At 32.1% G+C, this 15,260-nt stretch overlaps 1 long non-coding RNA gene across 2 annotated transcripts; it reads left to right on the plus strand.

The window, feature by feature from the left end:
• Window positions 1-1,048: 1,048 nt before the first annotated feature.
• Window positions 1,049-11,864, plus strand: LOC138336466 (uncharacterized). Of its 2 annotated transcripts, XR_011210434.1 has the most exons (6): window positions 1,049-1,222; window positions 1,799-1,883; window positions 4,005-4,131; window positions 9,339-9,432; window positions 10,785-10,890; window positions 11,219-11,864. It is a non-coding gene; the product is annotated as an uncharacterized lncRNA (long non-coding RNA). The 2 variants fall into 2 exon arrangements; XR_011210433.1 differs by lacking the exons at window positions 1,049-1,222; window positions 1,799-1,883; window positions 4,005-4,131 and adding an exon at window positions 7,656-8,315.
• Window positions 11,865-15,260: the final 3,396 nt, after the last annotated feature.

Consider the following 15,260-nt stretch of genomic DNA (forward strand, 5'->3'; position numbering starts at 1 on the left):
TGACGTCACTAATGTTGACGTGGTAACGTCACCTGATCACCGTGGCTGTTCCATCATGTGGAGTTATATCGTCGTTAATGAAAGGTTTTCCTGCTCAAACATAAACAATTATAATGTAGATACCCCCAAGATGAACTAATAATGACAATAGAAGTATTAAACTATCTTCATATGTAATATATGATCTATATAGCGTGCATTATGAAGATTGTCTGCAAAGCTCTGGCATCTATATAGACTATAGATTTCATAGACCGACAGTTTAATGCTTAAATATTAAACATCATCTGAGTAGTATTACAGGACAAATCATATGTGGTGTTAAAGGTCATTTGTAACCAATTGTTACTAATGGTAAATGAGTTCGATAGCCAGTTGTTAGCTTACCATTCATATCTATCACTTAAACGAGTAACAACATTATCAAGTTGATTACAACGATCTTATATATTTTGACATCTTCCCAACAACTGCGCAAAAAGCAAACTGAAAAAATATTGTAAACATAAATAAATTATTCTAAATTTTAAATATGCTTTATAGCCATAGACGATGATCTCCCCGAGTTTTCCTTTACTACTGAATACGGATGTTTCTGCATTGCTTTGTAAAGTCGAAACTCGTTATTTCGAAATTAAACGGACCAACGAAAATAATTCGACTCATCCGGAATTCGACTCAAAAGTAATGTATTAACATGTAGGTCCTTTTCTTATGACTGTTAGAGCCTGGTAACGTGAACAGCATAATATCGTGATTTTACAACTCATAGGGTTTGCATTAAATCATTTTGTGTATATATTTTCAGATTTTTTGAATATTTTCATAAAAAATTTGAATTACGATAATAAAATCGTCACGATAATAGATAATAGGCATGCACCCTGATTTGTAGTTTAAATTAATTGTCTAATTACAAATCCATATTTTAATAAATATATATTATATTTAACCACTATGAAATTTTCTTTATTTAACTTGGTTTTTAGCATGGTTCCAAATATAACTAAAATTTCCAATTCCCAGAATCAGAGGAGTCATTCATGATCACATCATAATTAGATTATAAAAGTGGCACGACCACTTCGTTAAGGCATTTAGTCTTTTTCTCTTAAGCCTGCTTGCTGATCAGAGTGGTGCGCCTGTTTCCATTGCAGCACAAGTATGAATAAGGGAAGTGTTTTTATTTGCTTGGTATTGGTGACGTCTATGCTCGTTATTGGTAAGTATAATCTTTAGATCTGTATTAATATCAAAAGCACATCTCTATCTCGTATCACCTGATTAGTATCATTTAGTAACATCAAGTCCAATTTAAATGTTTGGTTTAAATTATTTTCATTAAAACAAAACATGTCTAGTTAATAAAGGGCTTACAATACATGTACTGTAGTGCTGAAGAGTTCACAACACATTTTAAATTGGCTTCGTGTCAGGAGATAATTAGATAATTAGCTCACAAGTTGACAGCGAATGCTAACTTACAAAACATAGCGACCAATGTAGTTAAGATATGATATCACCATTTTAATCATAATTATAGAAATGAGCAATTCTGAAAAGCAACGGATGATAATCAAGATAAGAATCTTATTGCTAGCATTACAGGATAAAGACAACTGTTGGATAGATATCCTAATTAAATGTAGTACATGATTGTACTCAATACGAATGGCCATTGTAAGCCCTGCAATTCTATTAGAAATAGAAATTGAATTTTAATATGGTTTGATTGTATTCATCCTTTCGTAAATACATGGTGATTGAAGTTTTATCTTATTTGTTCTTTGTCTAACAGGCAGCGATGCCAGAGTTTCATTCAGGGCTGGTGTAAAAAGAGGCATGTCTCCTCCTCGTTCCGGTGCAGGGTCATCTATTATGTTGTAAGCAGTCTTCTTACTTAATGGCAGAATCTCAAAAATCCATACGAATACGCGTGAAATAAAAAAATATTTTCATTTTATATTGGTCAGTTTAGTGCCAAGAAAAGGGTTTTCATCCAACGTAAACATTACAGACTTATAATTAAATCGTCGATAAAGTCAGATGTGAGATATTGTTTGTAATTAAAAAGAATTTGTAATGTATTATGCAGCAAAAGTGAGCATAATTTTGAGAATTAATTAATTCGCTAATTAATTTACAATGGAAAGTCTTAATTTGGCAAAAACCAATATACAGTGATATCAATATTTTAACCTGTTGTATTGTCACTAACAATTACAGGGTATTAGACATAGTTATCTGTGAAATTTAATGGTTTAATTTCATCAAAACGATGGGTTTCAATATATTTCTGAAGTATAAAAACAACAGGTCAAATTTTCCGACTTGATATGGCACATAAACTGAGTAAATTGGATTTGATAAAAACTTTAATTAAATGACTATTTCACTGTTGAATGTGAGTGGTCATGTAAACATACAGTTCTAAGTTTACTATACTGTATGTGAGTGGTCATGTAAACATACAGTTCTAAGTTTACTATACTGTATGTGAGTGGTCATGTAAAAATACAGTTCTAAGTTTACTATACTGTATGTGAGTGGTCATGTAAAAATACAGTTCTAAGTTTACTATACTGTATGTGAGTGGTCATGTAAAAATACAGTTCTAAGTTTACTATACTGTATGTGAGTGGTCATGTAAAAATACAGTTCTAAGTTTACTATACTGTATGTGAGTGGTCATGTAAAAATACAGTTCTAAGTTCAATATACTGTATGTGAGTGGTCATGTAAACATACAGTTCTAAGTTTACTATACTGTATGTGAGTGGTCATGTAAAAATACAGTTTTAAGTTCAATATACTGTATGTGAGTGGTCATGTAAACATACAGTTCTAAGTTTACTATACTGTATGTGAGTGGTCATGTAAACATACAGTTCTAAGTTTACTATACTGTATGTGAGTGGTCATGTAAAAATACAGTTCTAAGTTTACTATACTGTATGTGAGTGGTCATGTAAACATACAGTTCTAAGTTTACTATACTGTATGTGAGTGGTCATGTAAAAAATCAGTTTTAAGTTCAATATACAGTATGTGAGTGGTCATGTAAAAGTACAGTTCTGAGTTCACTATACTGTATGTGAGTGGTCATTTAAAAGTGCAGTTCTAAGTTCACTATACTGTATGTGAGTGGTCATGTAAAAGTACAGTTCTGAGTTCACTTTACTGTATGTGAGTGGTCATGTAAAAAATCAGTTCAAATTCACTATACTGTATGTAAGTGGTCATGTAAAAATATAATTCTAAGTTTACTATACTGTATGTGAGTGGTCATGTAAACATACAGTTCTAAGTTTACTATACTGTATGTGAGTGGTCATGTAAACATACAGTTCTAAGTTTACTATACTGTATGTGAGTGGTCATGTAAAAGTACAGTTCTAAGTTTACTATACTGTATGTGAGTGGTCATGTAAACATACAGTTCTAAGTTCACTATACTGTATGTGAGTGGTCATGTAAAAGTGCAGTTCTCAGTTACTATACTGTATGTGAGTGGTCATGTAAAAGTACAGTTCTGAGTTTACTATACTGTATGTGAGTGGTCATGTAAAAGTACAGTTCTGAGTTCACTATTCTGTATAGTTATTTAATTTCGCGAGAAGAAAGTTTTGCTATCTCCACTTTAATATTCTCCTATTTGTCAATTTCTAATAGAAGTAATACAGGATTTCTAACATATCATTCTTTTTATTTTATTCGCGGTATTCTAATTTCGCGGGTGCTAGCTTGGCCGTGAATATAGCGAAGTGAATTCCCGCGAATTACAGAACCCATACAGTAGTTTGTTTGTGCGTCAATATATACGTGTATACATGTAGCATTGAGGATTTCGTGGAGGGATAAATAAGCAAATATGAATTTTCTGTCTTGGTATTGATTACTTACGTTACTTTCTACGTATGAAATTGACAGGTAGATCTATCAACATAAACACATTGTCCTAATATAAATAATAACAGTGCATGACATATGATTCTGTTTTGCAGACACCCTGGAGCTATGGTTGGAATGGTGAGCGCCAGTTTGCTCATTGGATTCGGGGTGCGTTTGCTGAGACTTGGCAATTGAGCGTTTCTGCTGCTGTTCTGATAAGGAATCCAGCTTGCTGAACGTGTAAATATCGTGAAAGAAATATGTTGCTTGCTTCGATTTGCAATCAAATAGAGATTGAACAGTGTTTTGATTGCGTTAAAGGTGGTATGAACGCAATGGGATACAGACATATTCAATGTAGCGCGTTAGCGCTACATGTAGAAAATGTCTGTATCCCATTGCGTTCATACCACCTTTAACGCAATCAAAACACTGTTCAATCTATATATTTACATAAATAAATCTACTTTTACGTAAAATTTAAAACGGTGATGGTTGCTAAGTTGAGTAACTACGGTAGTCAGGATGACCGAAGATATAGTTCCGATTGTTGAATGTTATAGCTGCAGTTGGGTTTGAAATACAACAATGACACCTTTCAATTATTTTCAACATATATTTTTTTTTTCAATTTGATAATATATATTAATGATGTCCATTTCGAATAAAAATTGAGATAACCAAGGCGGAACGACTACCGGTATGTATCGTTGTCAGGGTAGTGATGCGGTCCGAAGTGGAGCGAGCCGCCATATTTGATTTTCAACCGAGGAAAGTGACTGTGATAAAGCCTATTGATGGTATGACCGTTGAGCTGCTGAATGTTTGTCATGTATGTATCGGTCTAAGAACGCGATATACACTAAATTCTTCATAGTCATGATTTTTATTTTATTGTACGGAGGATAGACAAGTGTTTGCGTGTGTGTAGGCCTATTTTGAATGCAAAGACGGGGCCATTTAAGCTGATGATACTGTTTCGGATAGGCTACCTGTAATGGGTTTTTTTCTGGAAACCTGTATATGATCTGTTAACCTATTGTTCGCTTAGACGCTCCCAGAATTGTTCACCGACAATCAGATGTTCTGTATATTTAGGTGAGATGAGTGACCGTACACACATGTACATCTGACGTAACTATGGGATTCCCCGAACATTCCTGAGGAAAGCCCCCCGGTTGTAGCCCCGACCAGCGATTCATTTTGTAGTTTATTACCGTTACAATGCTTGAACACATGTTTTGTTTTGATGTCAAATACATATTTAATTGGATCTAATAAAAACTCTTCATTGTTATTTTAAAATCCGTCAACTTATGACACAAAATCTTATCGAAGCGTGAACTAGAAGTAGTCCGAACCTGCACTGCGTTTGTATTCATACGTCATTGCGTTTACGCTAATTTGAACGCAACTCCCCTCCCGTTGACTATATAGGGGCATATGTAAATATAGACTTGTGCTAAATGTCTATATTTACGTGTAAGCTGGAGTGAAGAACAATGCCTAGTGAAGAAGTATCGGTCTTGGGTGATCTATTTTAATCTAAGAACTTTTTAGGAAACCTGACCATTGTTCATGGTGGCCTATTGCGATATTCTTTTGTCCTTCGTCGTGCGTCGTGCGTCGTATGACATTTGAAAGATTTCGGACGAGCTCGAAAATCAGCATGGCAGTAATTTACGGAGTTATTGCCCTTTGCACTAATAATTATTATTGGACCTTGTGAACGCGATAACTTTAGTAAATATAAACCAAACTAATGAAACTTTGTATTTAGACTAACTTTGGAAAGATCTCGGACGAGTTCGAAAATCAGCATGATTCGACAGTAATTTACGGAGTTATTGCCCTTTGCACTAATAATAACTATTGAACATTGTGAACGCATTACTTGAGTAAAATTAAACCAAGCTTAATAAAACTTTGTATGTAGACTCACATTGGAAAGATCTCGGACAAGTTCGAAAATCAGCATGATTTGACTGTAATTTATGGAGTTATTGCCCTTTGCACTAATAATTATTATCGGACATTGTGAACGCAATTACTTTAGTAAATATAAACTAAGCTTAATGAAACTGTTAGGTAGACTAACATTGAAACGATCTCAAAGGAGTTTGAAAATCAGAATGATTCGATTGAAACTTACGAAATTATTGCCCTTTGCAATAATAATGATTGAACCTTGTGAACATGATAACTTGAGTAAATATGAACCGAGCTTAATGAATTTTTGTATGTAGACTAAACATTAGAAATATCCCGAAAAAGTTCAAAAATCAGCTTGATCCGACGATAAGTTACGGAGTTATTGCCCTTTGCACTAATAATTATTATTGGACCTTGTGAATACGATAAATTGAATAAATATGCACTCAGCTTCATGAAACTTTGTATTTAGACTAAGATTGGAAAGATATCGGACAATTTCGAAAATCGACTTGATTAGATCGTAACTTACGGTCGTTATTGCGCTTTGCAATTATAATTATTGAATCTTGTGAACATGAAAACTTGAGTAAATTTGCACTGAGCTTGATTAAATTTTCCATGTAGACTATCATTGGAAAAATCGCAACCAAGTTTGAAAATAAGCTTGATTCGACTCAACTTATTTAAGGAGTTATTGCCCTTTGCAATAATAATTATTGAACCTTGTGAACACAGTAATGTGGAGTAAATATGCACCAACCTTAATGTTGTTTTTATGTAGACCTATTAGATATATATGTTCCTAATTCATGAACAAAAGACATCAGTAAATTAAACAACTAATTTGTATCAAATATCAGGTGACCGTTAAGACCCATGGGTCTCTTGTTGTACAAAGGCGGTACTATAATGTCCCTTGTGTATCATCGTGTCTTAATGTATCACAATAGCATTAAAACTATAGATTTGTATGTAATTTTGAAAAATATATTGTACCTTAATGTAGTAACTGTCCATATAAATATATGTCTTCAGTATAGCGATTATGAATCACATGTATATTGATACATTTACAAATATAATTATCACTTAACCACTATATCAATTTATCTCATACCTACACGTGTAAACTGGCTGATCTAGGGCAATACATTCATGTCGCATGAAGCCGTATCGCATGCCTACCCATGCAATAAAGCCTCATGACGTCACAGCGTTAACAACATTACTATTTTTAGGGAAAATTTTAACATTTTTTTTCCAGAAACTATGATGGATTTACTTTAAAAGATAGAAACAACAGGAATTGAGTTGAAAATATCACTCAATTTTCATATATGGAGAATTGACTTACAGTCCCGTTTTCTTTTTAATTGATTTCAAAATGGTGGAACATCAAGTAATAAAATTGCAATAAACGTCGAGGTATGAGAGAAAAATACTCTTTCATACGTGGATATGAAGGATAGGGATATTCTACCCTCGGGAAAATGTTGTAAAACCGTCGGCAAGCCTCGGGTTTTACAACATTTTGTGACCCTCGGGTAGAATATACCCACATATGTATGAGTCTTGTATTACTAGGAATGTTCGTTGATCCGTGAACAATATAGAAACCTTTTCAACATTCCATTAATTAAACAAATGTATCTTTATATGTTTAACATTTATTTTTTTCTTATATATGTATTAAACATTTATCGTTGATCTCATGAGTCCTTTTTAATTCAATTTTGGGAACTCATTTTAAACCTACATGTACATGATTCTACTGTCGGAGAAATGATTATTATTCTATCATGCATTAAATATTTTCGAATGTGTTATAAATTAATAGAAGATCAATTATAAATACGCAAGTATTTACTTCACTTATGCTAATTATTCCACATGTTATATAAATGACTTGATAATTTCGTATATACAGGTATGAAAATATGTGAAGTGGAGACATTATAAACAAATCATACCATGTAGATACATTTTAACGATGAATGATAACGTGATGCAATCAAATCATTATGTTTTAACCACCCAATATCTCCAGCAGTTATTGCCAATACATTGATATGTTAATATTGGAGATGTTTTGAAAACGTTGTATTATAACTTATCGGTACGATAGCACCTACCACAGTACATTGTATCACAACAGTGGGGGATTAAACAACAAAACACATACCTAGACATGCTCTAATTATAACCTATGTAATTCGTCGTGGTTTACCTCGGTACACATACACTGCCATATATTTATATTCCAAAGGACATGCTTGAGAGAACAAAGTGAATTAGGAGGACGGTAGCAGGGTACATATTTGTAATATATACCTTGTGTATTTGGGTTAGGAGATCGTAGTCTAGTTTCTGCGTTTCGGAAATTTTAAAATTACCTTGTCCAATACAACGACATCCCAGGAATACTACTGACATCATGGCCACGAATAAGCTTTGCTTCCTAGTTGTTTTGATGATCGTCCTTCTGGCGGGTAGGTTCAGCATTTTGTTAAAATGTATAATATGACGTTTAACAATAATCAATACATGGATGTTAACATCGTTTCTTAATTTTCAACGATATTATTTAATGAGCCAGATATACTTTTAAATGGTGTAATTTCGGTGTAACGTTGAAAATGGACCTGTGTTAAAATTTGTCCGGGGTCAGTTTACAACGTTGAATAAGAGCATGTGTATGTTAGCGGAAGTGGTAGCGGATACACAAAAACAAACAAACAATCGCTGAAACCAGCTATTATCTGCTAAAGTTACCATGTATTAAAGTCAGCACGTTGTTAAATGAAAATAGTGTCAAATTAGTCATATTTACTATAATGTAATGTATGGATGTTCGGAAAGTAAATTACCATACACTGTCATGGCGAAAGTCTCGCGGTCTCATTGCAAATTCCGAAAGTGATATCATTCACGCAACGATCACATCTAAGGTTCTGCAATGACTTGTCACTACATTTACATGGATCATACTCAAACATAGTAGCATCGCTTTCATTATTCAATCATTGACGCATATTTATTGAACTTGTTGGATTTTCGAACATGCCTTTCTTATCTGTACCATTTTGGCTACTTTTTATCTATTAGTTATCCTTTTCAATATGAATATTTGACGAAGCAAATAAAATTTTGGAAGGCACGTACCTTGTCAAATTTCCACAATTCAGATGTAAATATAGTTTATAGTCTAAAAACCAATAAATATTGAAAATCGGGGATCCGTGTCTCGGGCCATTTTAGGGGCTGTAGTTACGTTTAGAATATCTTAAATTAATCAACTGTAAAGGGATTGTTCCTCTTTATAAACTTACGAGAATGCGGTTTTATCAATGGAAGGGAAACAGAGATCAAAAGGTGTTGGGGTCGATGGAAGGGGATGATTTCACACAGAGCTGATAAACTTGTTTAAGATACGTGGCATTATTAACCAACAAAATTATAATTTATTTTACCGTCGTACATAAATGAGGATTCCTCTATATTTTTAATTTTAGGTGCTGAGTGTCGCCGAGGAGGTAGAGGAGGGGGAGGTTCAAACTACAGACCTTCTTACTACGGCGGTGGATCTACGGGATCAGCAAGCACTAAGTATAACGGCTAATTAATGGTATCAATAGTTATTTTCGATGATAACGTGGGATCTCGAAAATGTGCATCCAACCTGGCCTGGCAATTTTTCCCAGACAAACTGCAATCATGTACAGTGTATAACATTAATATTGTAAAATCCATAAAAGGTCATTGACTTGATCTAAAATACGTCAGTGTAATATATATACATGTATATAACAACGCTTCCGTCAGAATAATTAAGTGGACTGCTCTTGCCTCAATGTTTATCTTACTGTTTTCGTGTATACTTATGTCAATTTTATCTAAAAAGTTCACATGAAAAAAATCAAATTCAATGCAGGACAAGTCAAACTAAAATCACTGAATTTTCCACAAATTTGTAGTGAAAGATTTGATTTCAATTCAAATGAAGATATGTTATGGTTAATTAAACCTGAAACTCATGGAATTTACCAAGTGTTCAGCTCGGTATTTTTCATGTGAATTTCTGTTGAATTTTGGGTACAAGTATTTTTCAGGTATATTGACATAAATAATTGTAATTTACCCGAGTTTATTGGAACGGATATATAATGCAACCACTTATTCGGTATTAAATTTTGTTATTAAGAAGCTCAAAATTGAGCTGAAGAGTCAGTTGTTTCATTAACCAAGTATCCCGTGATCGTGTAGGTAGGTACACGCATACGTCGATTCAAATATGTGTCATTATTATTTTCATGTAAATTTTTTTTGGATAATCCAGCGAAATGTCTACATTTTAAAAGTTAACTTCATTGCAACTCAATGTATATATAAGTAACATTTTACATATATGTCGTTAGCATGACCGTTGATATCAAATATTGTAGTTTATTCGGATTTAGTATGTATCAACGACTGGATCGTATTCTTTTAAATTTTACACGTGATAATAACTGAGTCGTTTCATTCCACTGCTGTACACTTGATAATAATGTTGTTTGGTTATCTTTCTTTGGTATATTTATTAGATATGGGATCTTAAATGAGTGTTCATTTCATATGTTTTATGAAACGAGTATAAAAAGAAGAGTTTTTATTTTATCTTAATTAGATATTCGAGACGCGTTTTATAAAATCTTAAATGAAATGAATACACGTTTAAGATACTTTCTATCACATAACAACAACAACCCACACTTCCATTAATTATACATCAAAACAAATTTCTATCCTAAGAAAATCGCTCCAGGTCACATTACACTAGTGACATATATATGCAAAAATAGTACACGTGCGAAATCACATGATATCAGGCGGATTGTGTAATAAAATGATATTGCTTGTTGTAACTTTGCCGATAGATGCGTAAAGTGTTTTAATTATAATCATGTTGTTTGTTGTAGCTTTGGTGGAATAATTGGAATTCTGATTGCCGGAAGCGTTGGATTGGGGATAGCATTTGCATTAGGCTACTTACCTCTTCGATTCAGAAACATATAAGATTGAGCCGTATGTATGATTTAAAATTATATTCACTTTTATTTAGAGACATTACGCATCGCGAAAAAAATAGAAGTATTTAGGATACAAACCAATATTTCATGCACAAAACTTTGATAAACAGATAGGCCTTAATAAATACACTTTCTATATTAATTTGCTTAATGTTCATACAATGAATAAACCGAATTATCGAAGCGATCAAACAAAGATCATTTAAAAGACTATCAATAATATAATTATGTAATGAATAATAAAGGTACGTTTTAAAAAGAAAATTAAACAAATACATCACATGTGTTATGCGTTCATTCAATAAATGTTTCCATTATTTCAGGTGCAGGATATAATGCTCCACAGCTCCGGAATATACTCATATATGCTTTATGAATTTACTAGACGTTTAGGGAAAAGGGTTGCGGAGGAATTCGAAAATAATACCATGATTGAAATATTTCCAAAACCTGTGATAACCTTACGGATAATCGACCATTGCGTATGATTATCATATTGTATTATGTGATAAGCTAATGAGATACTATGTGTTCCTTCTCCTTGCCATTATTTAATCAGACAAAGGTGTTTGGTTGTAAACTATTTTGGTGGCAAAGTGTAGTAATAGTACCGGTTTTAAATTTATAATTCATTCATTCACTTTGTAAGTAAGTATGATGACAAAAGCTCTATATGGAGTCTATATGGAGTTATGATTACAAAAACTATATATGGAGTTTTTACGGAGTTATGATTACAAAAACTCTATATGGAGTCTATATGGAGTTATGATTACAAAACTCTATATGGAGTCTATATAGAGTTATGATTACAAAAACTCTATAAGGAATTTTTACGGAGTTATGATTACAAAAACTATATATGGAGTATTTATGGAGTTATGATTACAAAAACTCTATATGGGGTCTATATGGAGTTATGATTACAAAAACTATATATGGGGTCTTTTTGGAGTTATGATTACAAAAACTCTAATGGAGTCTATATGAGTTATGGGAGTCTTTTAGAGTTATGATTACAAAAACTCTCTATGAGATTTATGGAGTTATGTAAAAAACTATTATAGAGTTATGATTACAAAAACTCTATGGAGTATTTATGGAGTTATGATTACAAAATTTATGGAGTTATGGAGTTATGATTACGAAAACTATATATGGGGTCTTTATAGAGTTATGATTACAAAAACTCTCTATGGAGTATTTATGGAGTTATGATTACAAAAACTATATATGGGGTCTTTATAGAGTTATGATTACAAAAACTATATATGGGGTCTTTATAGAGTTATGATTACAAAAACTATATATGGAGTATTTATGGAGTTATGATTACAAAAACTCTCTATGGAGTCTTTTTGGAGTTATGATTACAAAAACTATATATGGGGTCTTTATAGAGTTATGATTACTAAACTCTATATGGGGTCTATATGGAGTTATGATTACAAAACTCTATATGGAGTCTATATGGAGTTATGATTACAAAAACTCTATATGGGGTCTTTTTGGAGTTATGATTACAAAAACTATATATGGAGTATTTATGGAGTTATGATTACAAAAACTCTATATGGGGTCTATATGGAGTTATGATTACAAAAACTATATATGGGGTCTTTTTGGAGTTATGATTACAAAAACTCTATATGGGGTCTTTTTGGAGTTATGATTACAAAAACTCTCTATGGAGTATTTATGGAGTTATGATTACAAAAACTATATATGGTGTCTTTATAGAGTTATGATTACAAAAACTCTCTATGGAGTATTTATGGAGTTATGATTACAAAAACTATATATGGGGTCTTTATAGAGTTATGATTACAAAAACTCTCTATGGAGTATTTATGGAGTTATGATTACAAAAACTTTCTATGGAGTATTTATGGAGTTATGATTACAAAAACTATTTATGGAGTATTTATGGAGTTATGATTACAAAAACTATATATGGGGTCTTTATAGAGTTATGATTACAAAAACTCTCTATGGAGTATTTATGGAGTTATGATTACAAAAACTATATATGGGGTCTTTATAGAGTTATGATTACAAAAACTATATATGGGGTCTTTATAGAGTTATGATTACAAAAACTATATATGGAGTATTTATGGAGTTATGATTACAAAAACTCTCTATGGAGTCTTTTTGGAGTTATGATTACAAAAACTATATATGGGGTCTTTATAGAGTTATGATTACTAAACTCTATATGGGGTCTTTATAGAGTTATGATTACAAAAACTCTCTATGAAAGATTTATGGAGTTATGATTACAAAAAACTCTATATGGAGTCTATATGGAGTTATGATTACAAAAACTCTATATGGGGTATTTATTGAGTTATGATTACAAAAACTCTATATGGGGTCTATATGGAGTTATGATTACAAAAACTCTCTATGGAGTTTTTATAGAGTTATGATAACAAAAACTCTATATGGAGTCTATATGGAGTTATGATTACAAAAACTCTCTATGGAGTATTTATAGAGTTATGATTACAAAAACTCTATATGGAGTCTATATGGAGTTATGATTACAAAAACTCTCTATGGAGTATTTATGGAGTTATTATTACAAAAAAATCTATATGGAAGTTATGATGACAAAACCTTTATATGGAAGTATGATGACAAAAACTCTATATGGAAGTATAATTACAAAAACGTTATGGAAGTATGCAATGAGAAAAATCTTATATATGATGAAGTATGATTACAAACAATATAATACAAAAACGTTGTATGGAAGTATAATTACAAAAACGTTGTATGGAAGTTGTGATCACAAAAACGTTGTATGGAAGTATGATGACAGAAACGTTGTATGGAAGTATGATTGCAAAAACGCTGTATGGACGTGACTCTATACGGAAGAATGTTGACAAAAAATACAATGTCGGTCTCTGACAATTATATTTCTACAATATTATGATAATCAGAATATGAACAGATTCCTGTTTTTTTCCCTATGTTTGTATTCGTACTTTATTTCCATATTAGCGAAGTATCATTTTGGTGATCTATTCAACATGGGGTTGATATGGATTTGCCGTAGATTAAAATAAAATGAAATATGTATATATTTGACAATTTCAGTTCAAATAAGTTTCCTTTACTGTCTTATGCTAAGTAGATTAGTGATAAATACATGTATATTTATTTTTATGAATTCTAATGCTTATTTATAAGACACTATAAATATTAAAAATGCGTTAAAACTTATATCTTTTACTAATACATTATTACTTATTAATGTATATTCTAAGCAGATTATTGATTTTCTGTATTCACCGTCTCTTGATAATTCATATATTGAATGGCTCTTATAATTGAAATTATATGATCTGCATTGTATATGCATGTAAAAAATGTATTTTTATATCATTTGCTATGATATATATTTGTTTATAATTAAAATTATAATATATATACGTATGAATGAATGTTGAAAATTAAATTATTAAATCAAATTCAACATCATAGTTTTTGTTTGTTTATTTTTACGTCCTATTAACAGCCAGGGTCATGTAAGGACGTGCCAGGTTTCTTGGTGGAGAAAAGCCGGAGTATCCGAAGAAAAACCACCGGCCAACGGTCAGTACCTGGCAACTGCCCCACATGGGATTCGAACCCGCATCCCAGAGGTGGAGGGTTTGTGGTAATATGTCGAGACATCTTAACCACTCGGCCACCGCGGCCCCTCCCGATAGCAATATAGTATTACAATGTAACATCATAGTTAGCATAGTATGGCGATGTACATATCGTCATACATTGATATCAAGATTAGTATTGAATGAGACGTGCCAGCTAGCTTATTTCTGGCTGTTATTATTGTTAATAAGCTTATTTTTGCGTTCTATTTATTTCGAGGGCGATTTCAATTCGTGAAAAACACCATATTCAACTGCAAAGCGCATAATTACATCGCCATGAAAAAGTAGTTAGGACTGAAAAATTAACATTAAATCAAATTCGGTGCAAAGATGAAGTTTGTTTACGGTATATAAGTGGTATTGCTATCGTATTAGTATCTCCTGTTGTTATTAAATAAAGATAACTGTTTCTTTCGGGTTTTTATTGAATGTGTTCTGTCAATATGAATTTGTCAACATATCAACCAATAAAGAAATATTGTCATCAATCATATCAATAACTGCCTGAATCTTGCACACCAATTTATAGTATCACTGTAGTAGATCCCAAAATATACACCGCAGAAGATAACATATATGTCGAGCCACAGGTTTACGACGCGTGAAAATAAAATTCTAAAAATACAGTATTTTTAGATTTTTTTGTTTGTTTTTTTTTTTTTTTTGCGCGTCGTAAACCTGTGGTCGAACATAGATT

This window comes from Argopecten irradians, chromosome 12, assembly GCF_041381155.1.
Source record: "Argopecten irradians isolate NY chromosome 12, Ai_NY, whole genome shotgun sequence".
In the NCBI taxonomy this organism is placed as follows: Eukaryota; Metazoa; Mollusca; class Bivalvia; order Pectinida; family Pectinidae; genus Argopecten; species Argopecten irradians.